General features: G+C 34.5%; 1 long non-coding RNA gene across 1 annotated transcript; it reads left to right on the top strand.

Moving 5' to 3' along the window:
* Positions 1-389: 389 nt before the first annotated feature.
* On the top strand, positions 390-9,753 carry LOC140608399 (uncharacterized). Its single transcript, XR_012010418.1, has 3 exons — positions 390-500; positions 1,847-1,999; positions 9,375-9,753. It is a non-coding gene; the product is annotated as an uncharacterized lncRNA (long non-coding RNA).
* The last annotated feature ends 5,320 nt before the right edge of the window (positions 9,754-15,073 follow it).

The raw sequence follows: 15,073 nt of genomic DNA on the forward strand, positions 1-15,073 counted from the left end.
AGATGGATGAGAGTTAGCTAATGATTGCCTTACTGATTTAATGGAAACAGGCTAATATAGACCTTGAGTGAGTATTTCTTGAGCAATAGACTTTTTGAAGGAAGATTTAAACATCAGAAGTTTAATAATATTTTTGCTTCTTCCCAATTCTATCGAGAAGTACTTACAAAAACAGTCTTACCCAAATGTGAAATTTAAAGTTGAACAATTTTCTTTTATTACCAGACTTCTGTGCCTTTGACCATTTACTTCTCTTGTAACTTAATGGGTGGAAAGACTTTATGGTTAACCTGTTTATTTTAGGTGTGTGTAGGGGGATGACACACATCTATCAAAGCAATAAAGGTTTGTTTTTAAAAAAATTATACATATAGTTTTTATATCCTGCTAGAGCAGCCTCATTGAAACCGCCATTTACAGTTGATGTTGCTTCATTTGAAAAAAAGAAGAAGGAGATGACTTTGTCAACTCTGGAAATTCCAAGTTAACTGGGCTTCCAGGTAACTTATATTGTTGGACATGGGCAGAGAGTACAATCCCTTTAAAGGTATCTTTTCTTGCTTCTCCTATGCACAGTAGCTAGCTCAGTACGAACCCACCTCTTTCTTGCAAAACTCGAAAAACAGCTGCCAATACACTACAATGAACTGAATGTTTCCTATAATTTTTCTTGGTGTTACAGTATCAGATAATGGTTGCATTTCACTCCAAAGCACAACTGGTAACCAAATAGTCTAGCCAACAGTTTAACCAAATATTTTACCATCTTATAATGCCCCATTATGACATGAGTCATCCACTTTTCAGCCTAAGGTATCTTTAGTTTTTATTATTTGCTCTCCAATCACCCTAAGAAGGCAGTGAAATACTTTTTTTTTTATTCTGCCATTTATAATACTTAAAAATGATTGAGATTTTAGGTGGAGGAGATCAAAAGTTTATTTCTAACATGTTCATTCTGAGATACATATGAGACTTCTAACATTAGCAATGTCATGAAGGCAACTGGATATATGAGCCTAAAAACAGGAAAAAAGGCATAAGCCAAAATGAAAATTTTGTGAGTCATTAGCATTCAAAATATGCAACTTAAAGCCAAGAGACCAATAGACTAAACTTTGGATAAGTTTTTAAATAAGGAACATTGGATAATAGAACATAATCAAAATTGGATGGAATTCCACTAGAAAACTCTAAAAAAAACAAAAACAAAACAAAAACAACAACAAAAAACTCATAAGAATCCAGGAAAATTGAGAGGATGAGAAAACTATGCCTATCAGCATAGTGAACACTTTGGGTGTATACCTTTTAGTAACTATAGTACAAAAAAGAATTACAACAACCAAAATATGATGGCATATTTGAGTCACATAATTAACATTCTTATCCTAATGAAAGTATTTAGAATTCTGGTTCTAACAATTAGAGAATACACATTCTTCAGGGATTCATGAAACACGTTTAGCCATAGAAAAGTCTTCAAAATATTTTAAAATCTCAATATCATATAGACTCTTTGAACACATGCAAATAAAATAGAGAAAAGTAATAATCAATCTTTTTATGGTTATTTTCTTAGGCAATAGGAGATCTGAAACACACTTACAAAAGAAATCCCAGATCATTAATTCCCTCATTCCATAAATCTTGTATCTTAAACATCCTATATGTATGAAAAGAAAAAAATAAAACAGGGCTTCTTGCTAATTATATCATATGTAAATTGTAATCAGCAATTATCAGTCAACATTTTCTTATTAAAGTATGATAAATGTATTTAATTTCTAAAATCCTCTTCACACTTTTTAACCCTGTAATGCTATCTGTTTTTATTACATTTAAGTGACGTGTATAAGAAGTCAATATAGGAAAGGAGGACTTTTACCAAGTACACTTTACATACAGAAAATCACACTTATTTCTTCAAGTACAATAGCAGTGGAATGAAAAAAAATTCATTTCTTGTCTTGAAGGAGTGATTGCGTGCTCTAGAAAAGTAAGTATGAGCACATTTATAAAAATAGGTTCAAAGGGTATTCCCCTCCCCTCAGTCAGTTCATTTACTTTAGCAAGGATATTAACATCACTGTTTTCTCTAGTCCTTGGAAATAAATCATGTACAAGTATCATACTAGATTTGCAGTATCTTTTGCTGTTTTCTAAGAAAAAGATCACCTTAGCTTAATTATTTGAAATTGTAATTCTTTTTATCTTATTCTTAATACTTTACTATTTCATACTTGACCCATTCTAAGAAAATAGATTGATAGCAAATGTTTACCAAATATGAACAATTTTTCTAGAATCACATGTAAAGTATTTTTTGAAAGGCAAATAAGAATATGGTTTATTGGAGAACAAAGATTTGAAATACATATAGTCACTGTGAAACAGGTGCCCAATGCATTAACACAGTCTCTGTTAATTGGAATTCCGAATGGACATTTGCTTAGAAAAAAAAAAAAAAAAAAACAGACCTAGATAAGTGGATAAATTCTGGTCAGTTTTATAAATTTTTAAGTCTTCATGAAGTTATTGACAAATAATACGGTGTTAAGATAAATTTCAGTGAAAGGTTTGAAATGTTTAAAGCGGGTGGGAATGTTTAAAGGGTGTGGATAGAGGCAAGATCAGAAAATAATTAACAAACCACCTTATGAAAGAAATTGCCTTCTAAACTCCATATGTGCCATTAGTAATGACTTGCCTTTAGTGTCAGAGATACTGTGAGGTAAAGGCATGGAATGGGGAGACAATGCAGTAAGGTATAGGCGGCAGTCAGAATTTGGAGGGTTCTGCAGGCTGAGCTTAGAAATGTAAATAGTGTCCTATGATCAACAAGTTCCCTCAGAAAGTTGGTGAGCAGCAGTGAGGCTGTGACAGGCAGTAATAATGATGTGAGGACTAAGTGGGTGATAACAAGGATTTAAAAGACAGGAAATCTAATGAAGGAGATTTGAGATAGCTTTGCCATATGAGTGTCTAGAAATAATAGCTCGGGTCTCCTGGGTGTGGCTCAGTCCCATCGATTAAGTGCCGGCTTGATTTCAGCTCAAGTCATGATCTCAGGATCCTGAGATTCCAGCCCCATGTCTGACTAGATCTCAGGATTGTGAGATTGAACCGCACCGCCCCCCCCCCACCTTGTGCTCTGTGCTCAGCAAGGCCTCTGCTTGGGTTTCTCTCCCACTCCCTCTGCCCCTCTCCTCTACCCCTGCATGTTCTCTCTTTCTCTCTAATATCAATAAATAAATCTTTTAAAAAAATAAATAATGATAACAGAAAGAAAGAGAAACAAGATAATGTGTTAGATATATTAAATAAGTGAGAGATCCCTGGGTGGCTCAGTGGTTTGGCTCCTGCCTTTGGCCCGGGGCGTGATCCTGGAGTCCCAGGATCGAGTCCCGCATCAGGCTCCCTGCAATGGAGCCTGCTTCTCCCTCTGCCTGTGTCTCTGCCTCTCTCTGTGTGTCTATCATGAATAAATAAATAAAATCTTTAAAAAAAAAAGAAGTGAGAGAACAGGAATTGCCAATTTACTATACATGCATTTTCATCTAATTGAGTTCATGAGAAGCACAGCCACTTTTCATGGTCAGGGCTGTGATCTGAGAGTCAGACTCCAATATTAAGTCCTATTGCCACCCTATTTTTTTTGGCAAGTGACCTAGCATCTTTGTTCCTCAATTTCCTTTTCTGTAAAATGGGTATAACAGGAGTATTTCTTGATAGAATTTTTTGTGAGATAAACAAAATACTATTTTAAAGCATTAAGAAAGTTCATATCTCATGGTAACCACTCAAAAGTGCTAGTAATTATTATTGGTAACAGTACTTATAACTTTATAGCAGTAATACATAATGTGTTTATCACATCATACTAATCCTTAAGATACAGATATAAATAGATCCTCTTTCATTTCACTTTCACTTACCCAAATCTGCTTCCCTTCTGTTAGTTATGCCTCTCCATTTAATATCTAGTGATTTTTTTAATGTTCTAAAACATTAATATGAAGTTATCTTTACACAAAAATTTGAAAAACTGCTTTTAAAACCATACAAATGGTGTCTACACAGCTTAAATTTAGTTTGGCAAGTTGTAAGTAAAAAGCATGGAAAATTAATAAGAAATTAATACAAAAAGTAATATATTTAGTACAGACCTCTTATAAAACAAACATATAAACTAATCATGATGCTTTACCTATTTTGCTCAAATAAGTAATAGTAAATGATCAGTATGAACAATAAAAAGAAGATTGCTACTCACTGTAACATTTGAAATATAGCAAAACTCTTAAGAAGTATACTCGGGGGCATAGGTACAGAATTCATTAGTTTTCTTTTTCAGGAGAAACAGTATTCCTCAAAGTTACTCTTCTGCCCTATTTCTAAGTACAATCAAAGTGGATCCCCAGACTTCCACAGTGAACTACATCTCCTACTCTTGCAAAGCACAATGACAGCCAGTCCTACAGGATCAACTCTGTTAGGATCATGTGGAGTGGTGATATTGTGTTTTCCTTTCCTTGAATGCAAATCCTCAGGTCTTAATTCAGACTTACATCAGTTTTAACAATTGTCTGAGGCAATGCTGAAAAGAAGGTCATAAGGAAAACAATGTTTCATGGGAAAAATGGGTTAGGGATTAAGGGCATTCTAAAACTGAAGACTCAGAACACTTTAGCTTCTATAGATAGAAAGAGCAAAAAACAATATTTACCTATGTGTTTAAGGAGAAAAGAATCACTTTCTTTTTGAAAGGATTATTTATTACAGTTTTACGGCTCCTGTGATGTACTGAATGCTTGACATTGTTATAGAAAATCAATTGGATTCAATCTGAGAAAGTTGTGTTATATGCATTCAAACCTGACAGTCGCATAAATCAGTATTTTTTGAGAAAAAAAAGCCAACCCAAAATAAAATGAAATTCATTTGTTTACTTTCTTAAGCCAGATGTGATTGCTACTTTATTTTTCTTTAGAAGGGATTACAATACAAATTGACTTTGAACTGCCCGGTAAAGTTGAGCAGTGGAGGATATCTCTTTACAAAAATCTGATTAGTAACAAAAAAACAAACAAACAAAAAAAAACAAAAAAACAAAAAAAAAAATCTGATTAGAAAACATGTTTTAAAAGCATTTGCATCTTGTTTAGAGAACAAGAAAGGTGGAAGATTTTTTCCTTTCCTAGAAAAAAAACTTTTAAAGAACAAAGTATTTAATAAAGTATTTTAAAAACATTAACTGGTAATTCATAATTAAAAATAATTACTTTTGACATCCTCATTAGTATTATAGTTGAAAATGTTGAAATTGGATAGATATTGTTGAGTGCCAAACGGATTTTAAGATTCAAAATCACACTTTAATCACTGCGTTGTCCTTGAAGTTTTTTGTTGTGGTTTTTTTTTTTTTTTTTAAAGATTTTATTTATTTATGAGAGACAGAGAGAGGCAGAGACACAGGCAGAGGGAGAAGCAGGCTCCATGCAGGGAGCCTGACATGGGACTCGATCCCAGGACTCCGGGACCTCACCTTCAGCACCGGGCTGAAGGTGGTGCTAAACCACTGAGCCATCCAGGCTGCCCAGTCCTTGAAGTTTTATACATGTAGGTACTTAGAAGTTATATTTCTGACCATTACATATTTAGTTCAACCCAAGCAGGACTTGGGAATCCCTCCCTGATGACAGCCTGTAGTCCAAGGATCAACTCTATCAGTATAATCAGGGATTGAAATATTTTTGTTTTGTTTTGTTTTTCGTGCAAAACCGTGGGCCTGTCTCACATTTAAATAGGATTATCTGAATGTGCACCACAGATGTATGAATTAACAAGTTTCTCAAGTGGTTTTCATGTTCACTAAAGATTGAGAACCACAGTTGCATACATTTATATACACTTGTTTCCTTGCTTCTTCATCTCTCTGCACTTAACCTATCCTTCAAGAGAGATTTCAATTTCCAGTCTCCTCAAAGAATTGTCTCTGACAATCTCAGCCAAGACTGCTCTCTTTCCTGACTGTAGTCAACTTGTAACTTTATCAATAAGTTCTATGTTGCCTTAAACAAGTTCCATTAATTTGAAATACTGGCAATTTACAGAGAAGGTGTATAATGAGCATTTTTAAGGGTACAACTTAATAAGTTTTGTCATATGCATACACACATGAAAGCTTCATCAAAATCAAAGATAGTGAGCATATACATCACAGCGAAACTTTTCCTCCTACCTAGCCCATTTCCAGGCAATTGGAAATCTTTAATTAGCTGAGAAAGCTGATTTGTAACTTTTCTCATATTTTTATCTTAGCTTAGTCTTCACTGCTTCTAGATATTTGACTGGATGTTGATTGAGGAAGAAGAGCCAGTGTTTAATATTGTTCTGTATATTCCCAGAGCTCTTATCTATGCTTAACACATATTATGCCCTGAAAAAGTTTTATTAAAGAATGAATTGATGACAGCTAGTTATAAACATTTATTATGTAGGCAAATAAATAGTCTGAGAATTTATACTTAACAAGATAAAAACATAGGTTGTAGATATTTGATTAGTGTTAGACAATAGTGTAAATAAGATAAGGACTGGTGAGTGACTATTATAATGACTTATAATAAATAGGCGCCTAGAATGAATACTGTCAAGCATTATAATGAGAAAAAAATGGTGATACTTTATGGTCAATAAAAAAGGGATTTGGTAGAGGCATAAGCATAGATCAGGCTTTCAGATAATTACTTTGCATAAGGTCACTGGTATTACCGTATCCAAGTGCCTTTCCTATGGCATATACCTTGCTCCACTCTTATAAGAAAGTGTCAGGTAAACAAAAAATAAATTAATTTTAAGATAGGTACTGTGAGAATTGTCAAGCCTTATGTATTAAGCCCCATCGCATATTTTCAATGTAAATATATAAGTATTACATTATAGGAATATTGACAAATCAGCAGTTAAATTATTTAAAGGCAATGCAGGTTTGATGTAACTAATTTGCAAAAAATGCTGGATGTTACCTTGGCCAAATGTCATTCAGGGTTCATGCCACTCTTTAATTTCATAAAGAAAATTTGGCAAGTGAACAAAAAATACATTAAAAAGACAAAGTTAGGGAGTGCCTGGGTCCAATAAGGGTCTGCCTTCAGCTCAGGTCATGAACCCAGGATCCTGGGATGGAGCCCCGTGAAGGGCTTCCTGATTGTGTGCAGTCTGCTTCTCTCTCTCTCTCCTCTCTGTTTCTGCTCTCTCTCTCTCTCTCAAATAAATAAGTAAAATCTTAAAAAAGGAAAGACAAAATTATGCCACCACACAATATATTTCAAAATTATAATAAGAGATATTATGTTTTAGGGATAGTGATTAATAGACAAGTCAATTATGTAGATATAATGTAAACCTTGTTATTTAAAATCAATCTTTCAAAAAAATATCCTTTAAACTTTTAAAAGGAACTTTGAAAAGCTATAGTCCGTGTCATAAAAAAGCATTATAGTTAAAATATAACCAATTGTGTTTTCTAGAAACATTTCATTTTGTTCAGCCTAAAATAAAGTTTAAAAAATTAAATAAAACATAATATTGTACAGCTGGCTCATTTCACTTGTGCCCTTCAATTGATATGGTGTGAGGTTAAGAGCTAGAGCTTCAGAGACAAAACCCTTGGTTCAAATCTGAGCCTGGTCACTTTCTGGCTGTGTGATTCTGTGCAACTTCCTTAACCTCTCTGTGCATTACCATTACCATCTGCAAAATTGCTAATAAAATAGCACTTTCCTCAAAGCTGTCAGGAGTATTAAAAAGCAGTGAATATAAAGAAAGTAGTCTAACCTAGTAAAATGGAATTAATTACATTTATTGTTATTACACACAGAAAATAAATGGGCTAACATCTAACTGTATACAAAATCAAAAGGGTAGCTATAAGTAGTATTTTTTAAGGTTGTCTAGCTAATATCAATTAGTGAAAACTGGAATGAATAGAAATTCATTCATATCAGGAAATCTTGAGGGCAATAGCTGTGAACTTGCTGTTATATTTATATCACCTGTCTTAAGGTAAAATAACCAGATAAAGCCAAGTTTGTTTGTTTTTTTTAATGAACAGATATGTCTTCAAGGTTTACACTCTCAAATATCTTTTTTTCTTTTTAGCACACATTTTATATATAATTTTATATATATATTTAGCACACACTTTATATATATATATATATATATATATATAATTTCTAGGAACATTGTAGGAAATATCTGATTAAAACTCAGAATTTTGCTGAAATCATCTATGATTATTATTATCACTAATTTAAAGTTTACCAAATGTCTACCACTTTTCTAAGAGCTTTATCTATGCTAGCTTATTAAATCAACAGTCTGAAAAGGAAGATATCTCCATCTTAGCAATGAGAATACTGAACCTCAGAAATCTTAGGAACTCTATTGAAGGCCACATAACCTAGTGGCTGAGATAGCTTTGGAATCAAGGATCCCTGACTTCGATGCCCTATTCATGTGTACACACCAGACATATTTAACAGCAGGGGAAGGAAAGCAGTCTGTATTTTGTCATTAGTTGTTCATTTATCTACTATCACTGACAATTTTTTAGATTTATATATATGAAGAACTATTTTGAATGGATATATCCAAATGATTGATAAATATCTAATAGCATATAGGCAAACTGTACCATACATGTTCTGTTTTTTTCCTTTGTAAAATTAGAGACTATTTGCCAAATGTTGAGAATAGGTTCAATGGGGCAATTTTTAGCTTCATGAGGAAAGTTAAACATTTTATTTCACTTTATCTTATTGTATTCCAGGAAATGGCAATAGAGCTTTTTCTCTTTTCCTTCTAGGTATTTTTTCCCCATTACTTAGCCTTCTATAATATAATATGGAAAAATTAAATAAAGACAGAATTCTAGCTGCTCCATCAAAAATAGCTTCAATGAGAGTGATGCTAACAGTAAGGTTGTGAAAATCAAAAAGTGGAAAACATTACCTCAATTTCCATAGGTAGTCATGTTGAGACCCTAAAATGGACTTCAGATAAGGTCAAAATCCCATCATGTTAAGAAAGAAATATTTACAGACTTTGGTAAATTTTTAACCTATAAAATAATTCCTCAAATCCCTTTTATGATGTGGAATAGAATCCATATGTAATAGTCATGGGACATTTATTAAGTCATTAATTTTCATCTAATGATGAGTATATTATAAACTCATACAATATATATGATGGCACAAACCAGAAAATCCTATACTATACTACACTACACTATACTGTACTACACTATAGAGCTTGTGAAAAATCAATGTACTTATATCTTCTTTTTTTTTCTCTCAATATAGAGTGGAACACTTGTGAATCCCCATGGAAGCAAGGTCAACCACAAAATGTACAAAGACCCTTTTTTTTCATTAGGCATAACAAAATGCAATTTTACCTTTTTAATGTTAGTCTGAGAATGCCATGACTCCTAGGAAACTGTACTTGCAAAGCATCAGCTCACCAATCATTAGCCTCTGTAACTGTCAGCCATAGATACTCAACATGCCTGCAGTTTTATGTGGCAAAAAGGTTAATACTGAATCCTTAGGTGAAATTTAAAATTTTTCTTGATCTTTGAAAGCCATGGGGAAACTAATAAAGGTATAGCATAGAATTTTGACTTACTTCAACCTTATGATAAACGGATTGATAGTTGAAATGTCTGGTGACTAAAAACTAATGCACATATCATATATACAATATTGTGGCACAATATGTATGGTAGGTAAAAATGATAAAATACAATGTTTTAAAGAAACAGCCACATGATTTCTTTTCTGCTCTCATTTATCTCTCTCAAAGTTTGTTTTGATAAGTTTGCTGGAGTACCAACAATTCATAAAAGTATCAACATGTACATTTCTAGCAGTTCATTAAGAATGAAATTATAAAAATTAAATATTTTCCAATTTGATTTATGAGTTTAAGAAACTCTAAAAAAAAAAAAAAAAGAAACTCTTACTTGGGGACGTCTGTATGGTTCAGTGGTTGAGTGTCTGCCTTTGGTTCAGGTCATGATCCTAGGGTCCTGGGATTGAGTGCTGAATGGGGATCCCTGCAGGGAGCCTGCTTCTCCCTCTGCCTATGTCTCTGCCTCTTTCTCCATGTCTCTCATGAATAAATAAATAAAATCTCAAAAAAAAAAAAAAACCAACAACAACAACTCTTCTACTTGAATCCATGTTTTCCTGCATTTAAAGGAAGGAAGAAGAAATAAGAAGCAAAAACACTCAAGCATGACAAATTAAACATTTCCCACCATACCTATGTAGGTCCTATATTTGCATTAATATGCTACATATCTTTTTAAAATAAAAATGGTAAATAATAGTCATGTCTAAATGGTCAAATATTTAATCATTCAATAATGTCCTTAATTCTTTTCACAAAAGCAAGTAGATTTTGGCACTTGATTTGTTTATTGCTACTCAATATTAACCAGCACAGTGTTGAAAAATTTTAATGACTACTTCTTCTTCTTCTTCTTCTTCTTCTTCTTCTTCTTCTTCTTCTTTCTTCTTCATATAATTATTTTCTAAAATATGGTCAACAATTTTTTTATTTTAGGATTTTTAATAATGTTCACATGTATTTTTAATTGAGAAATTATATATGTGTAAAATTTTGCCTAATGCCCAATCAAACAAAATGGTGAGATAAATAACAAAACTGAAGAACAAGACTTTTATTGTAAACTATGTAGCATATTAATACTTTGCAAGTTTTTAGGTGGATTCCATTTCCTGATTCCACATGTAAGAGGCTTAGAAGTTGTCACTCTGTCAGAACAACAAGTAAAAAGTTAAACTGACTGAAAAAATGCACAACCCTTTTTGGATGCACAGAAGAGATGAGGACACAGGGAAAACTACTTTTCCTAAGGTTAGAGAGACAAATAGGTATACAGGGAGTCATGACTTAACCACAAGCAGGAACCACTACAGGAACCTGTACTAGCATAGGAAAATCTGAACAGTAACTGATGAATTGCTAGAGGTTCAGGGTGAACATGTCTGAAATTGCATGGTAAATGCAATTTTCATCCAGGAGGATGAAAAGGGCAAAAAACAATTAGAAGAGACAGAGCAAGCATCAGAACAAGACAGGACAGGGATCCCTGGGTGGCGCAGCGGTTTAGCGCCTGCCTTTGGCCCAGGGCGCGATCCTGGAGACCCAGGATCGAATCCCACATCGGGCTCCCGGTGCATGGAGCCTGCTTCTCCCTCTGCCTATGTCTCTGCCTCTCTCTCTCTCTCTCTCTCTCTCTCTCTCTCTGTGACTATCATAAATAAATAAAAATTAAAAAAAAAAAAAAAGAACAAGACAGGACAGAGATGTTGGATTATCAGACTAGAAATTTAAAATCTATCTGGTTAATATGGTAAGGCCTACAATGCATAAAGTAGGCAGCATCCAAGAACAGATGGGCAATACAATCAGAGAGATGGATATCCTAAGAAAGAACCAAAAAGAATGACATGGATTAAGACCACTGTCACAGAAGTGACAGAAGAATGCCTTTGATTGCCTCACTAAGAGACTGGGCATGGCTAGAAAAAAAAAAAAAAAAAAATCTGAGCTTGAGGATATCTCAGTAAAAAAACACCAAAACTGAAAAGCAAAGAGAACAAAGACTGGATAAAAGAAGCCAAAACAATATCCAGGGACTGTGAACAAATACAAAATATGTTACGGGTTCATATGGGAATACCAGAGGATGAGGAAAGAGATAAAGAAACTGAAGGAATTAAAAAAAAAAAAAAATTGAGGAATTCTGGGTGGCTCAGTTGGCTAAGGGTCTGAGTCTTGATTTTTGGCTCAGGTCATAATCTCAGGGTTGTGAGATTGAGCACTGTATCAGGCATGGAGCCTGCCCAGCATGGAGCCTGCTTAAGATTCTCTATCTCCCTCTCCCTCTGTCCCCATGCCCTACTCATACACTCTCCTTCTCTCTATTTTCAAAAAAAAAAAAAAAAAAGACTGAGAATTTCCCCAAATTTCAGACACTAAACCATAGATCCAGGAAATTCATATAACACCAGGCAGAATAAATGCTAAGAAAAACTACACCAACTACTACAATTTTCTAAAAATCCTTCTGAAGGAAGGCATCAGGCAACTGAGAAAGTAATCACTTTGAAATGGGTAGGAAAAGTTGAGACACTCACATCTCTCAAGTACCATTCCCAGCACAGCTCCTTCCAAGTGAAATGGAACCCCCAACTCTCACTTTCTCCTTGAAGAGTGAAGATTTAGGACTATATCCCTAGCATCACAACCTTTATGTCTGACATCTGAGAAACTGGCTCCCAAATCACAGGCTCAGACAGACAATCCCTAGGACCACATTAAACAAATGGCAGTTTTTAAGCCAGGCAGCAAGCACTTCCCATTGGCTATCTCTCAGCCTCAGCACAAAGCAGACAAAAATGCCCAGCTCCCAATTTCTCCAAAAGAGATTGGACTGCATATTTTGTCAGGCGCCCAAGGGTTAGGCTTCTAATCAGCTTGCAACTGGGAGCTAACTGGGAACCTCTTGCAAGCCTGAAAGAACATGTGGACCCTTCTCCCCACCCCCAGTTGGGCCAACCATAAAACCAACTCTCTGGCTTCTTGCTAGCTGTTTGTCCCTACATCTAGAGACCCAACTTTCACAACTGTCACTGATGGATGGGCTTCCAAATCACCTAGCTCTGAAAGCCAACAGGGGCTTTGCATTTGTGAGTCCCTAGGACTGCATTAAACAAAGGAGCAGTTCCTAAACAGATGTACAAGCATTTCTTGTGGCTGTTCCCCTAGTTTTAGTGCAAAGGGAGCAGGCAAAAGCACAAGGTTCCCAGTTTCTTCCTGGATGGGATTTGTCTGCCTTCTATTCCAGTTGCTGCCCAAGGACCGGGTTTCTGATCAGGCTGTGTCTGGGAGCTGACAGGTCACAAGATTAGTAGTCCTCCAGGAGCTTGAACCAATGTGTGAAATGTCTTAAGTCTTCTCTTTCCTAGTTCATCCCAGTGATAAAATTAAGTCTCTGGCTCCTTCCAGAAAGGACTTTGTCCACACATCTACCCCCTGAATTCTATGACTCTCATGTGAGGGACTGACTCATAAATCACCAGCTCTGGGAGATGATGGGGCTTGACATTTGTAAGTCTCCTGGGACCACAGAGGACAAAGAGACAGCTCTATATAGGCACACAAGCACTCCAGCAGCAATACAATTTTAATAACATTCAGTTTTCTTAAAAATCCTCTATAAAGTCGTTTTTAAAAAATAACGTTGAGCTCTATATATGGTGCAGCTTAGCCTGGACTTGATAAAAAGCAGCATTCATATGAAAAGAAAAAACGTGATGAAGAGTTGAACATTCAGAAAACTATGGGAATCAAACTAGAATGCTTTCATGAAAGCCAGTGGAGAACAGAATTATCCTAAGGGAGCAGTGGTCAGTAGTACCAAATAATGAAGAGATATTAGGTGAGATAAAATACTGCAAGTATATATCAAGATATTGGTGAGATAAGAAAACTAAGGAATCTGTTAAAGATTAGGGAAAACTTCTACGGGGAATGATAGTTAATGAGGAACACAGAAACATAGAAAGAATACCAAAATTAAAGGCACAAAATAAATGAGAGACTATGAATACAGAAAATGACTTATCTGAAGAGTTTGATAATTTTCTCTTTAAATATTCGGCAGCCTACATATAGATCCCTATGTTAAAGTCAAAGAATATGGGAGAGTATCAGGAGCTTTCTGATTTCACCAGGCAGTTGATTGTATATATCAGAGGACAATAGAGCAAAGAAGCTAAGGAATCAGGTTCTGGATTTAAATCTTAGCATGTAATAGCTTTGTAATCTTGATAAATTATTTACCTTCTTTTATCGTTAGTTTCTTCATCTGTGAAATGTGGATTACATAGTATCTGGTGATCATAATCAACTTTGCTCTGGTAAAAAAACAAACAAACAAACAAACACACTCCAAATTTCAAAGGCTTAAAACAATAAACAGTTGTCATGGACCTGCAGGATATCTAGGATTCCGCTCCACTTGGATCTGTTCGTCTTGGCCAGGCTCCATTGGGCTTGACTCTAGGGTATGCTTAGCTTCAGGTCTTTACCAGATGGTTTTTCTGTCCAGAACCCAGAGTGAAGAAACAACCACTATTTAAGACATGTTCTCAAAAGCAGAATGTCTAGAGCCCAAGTAGATATTTGTCATATTTCAAAAAATCTTTGACTAGGATATGGCATTCCTTGTAGCATTACATTCCATTGGCCAAAGTAAGTCAAGGGAGGAAGGGACAATAAACATAGCTGGCACATTCCATACTCAGTTAATGCTAGCTGATTTTTTTTTTAGTATTGTTGTTTATAATAATTTGTTTAATATTACATATTTATTTGAACTGAAGGATAATGGGTTCTGTGAGGAAGGATGCAAAACAAGAGGAAACTGACACATTTCCCTATTGTTGGGTAAAAGCTATCCTCACCTTAAGAGGTTCCAGGCAGGATAAGTATTTTTGTCTACTGAAAGTTAAGAAAACAACTGGGAATAGTTTTTCTGTCCTGAGAATGAGTTGAAGTTATTTATGAAGAAACAGAAATTTCAGAAACCTACCTCCCCCAAAGGAGAAAGGGCTTCTTGGAGGAATTAATTAATTGAGAGGATAAAAGAATTTTTTTTTGAGTGTTCTTAAATTTTTTTATATTTCCCCATACACAGATTTTTTTCACCATACTTTATTTTTAATATTGCCTTATACATTATAAAGATAGGAATTACTAATCCTAAAGTTTACTAAGCCAAAAATAAAGTAACTTGATCTTAGTTCTTAAGTTAGCCCTAAAGCAAGGGACTGTAGTATAATTGGCTATTATCAGCAACTTGGCCATTATTTATTTATTTATTTATTTATTTATTTATTTATTTATTTATTTTGCATTGCATTTTTTTTAATAAATTATTTTTCTTGGTGTTCAATTTACCAAC

Source organism: Canis lupus, chromosome 17 (genome assembly GCF_048164855.1).
Source record: "Canis lupus baileyi chromosome 17, mCanLup2.hap1, whole genome shotgun sequence".
NCBI classification, from domain to species: domain Eukaryota; kingdom Metazoa; phylum Chordata; class Mammalia; order Carnivora; family Canidae; genus Canis; species Canis lupus.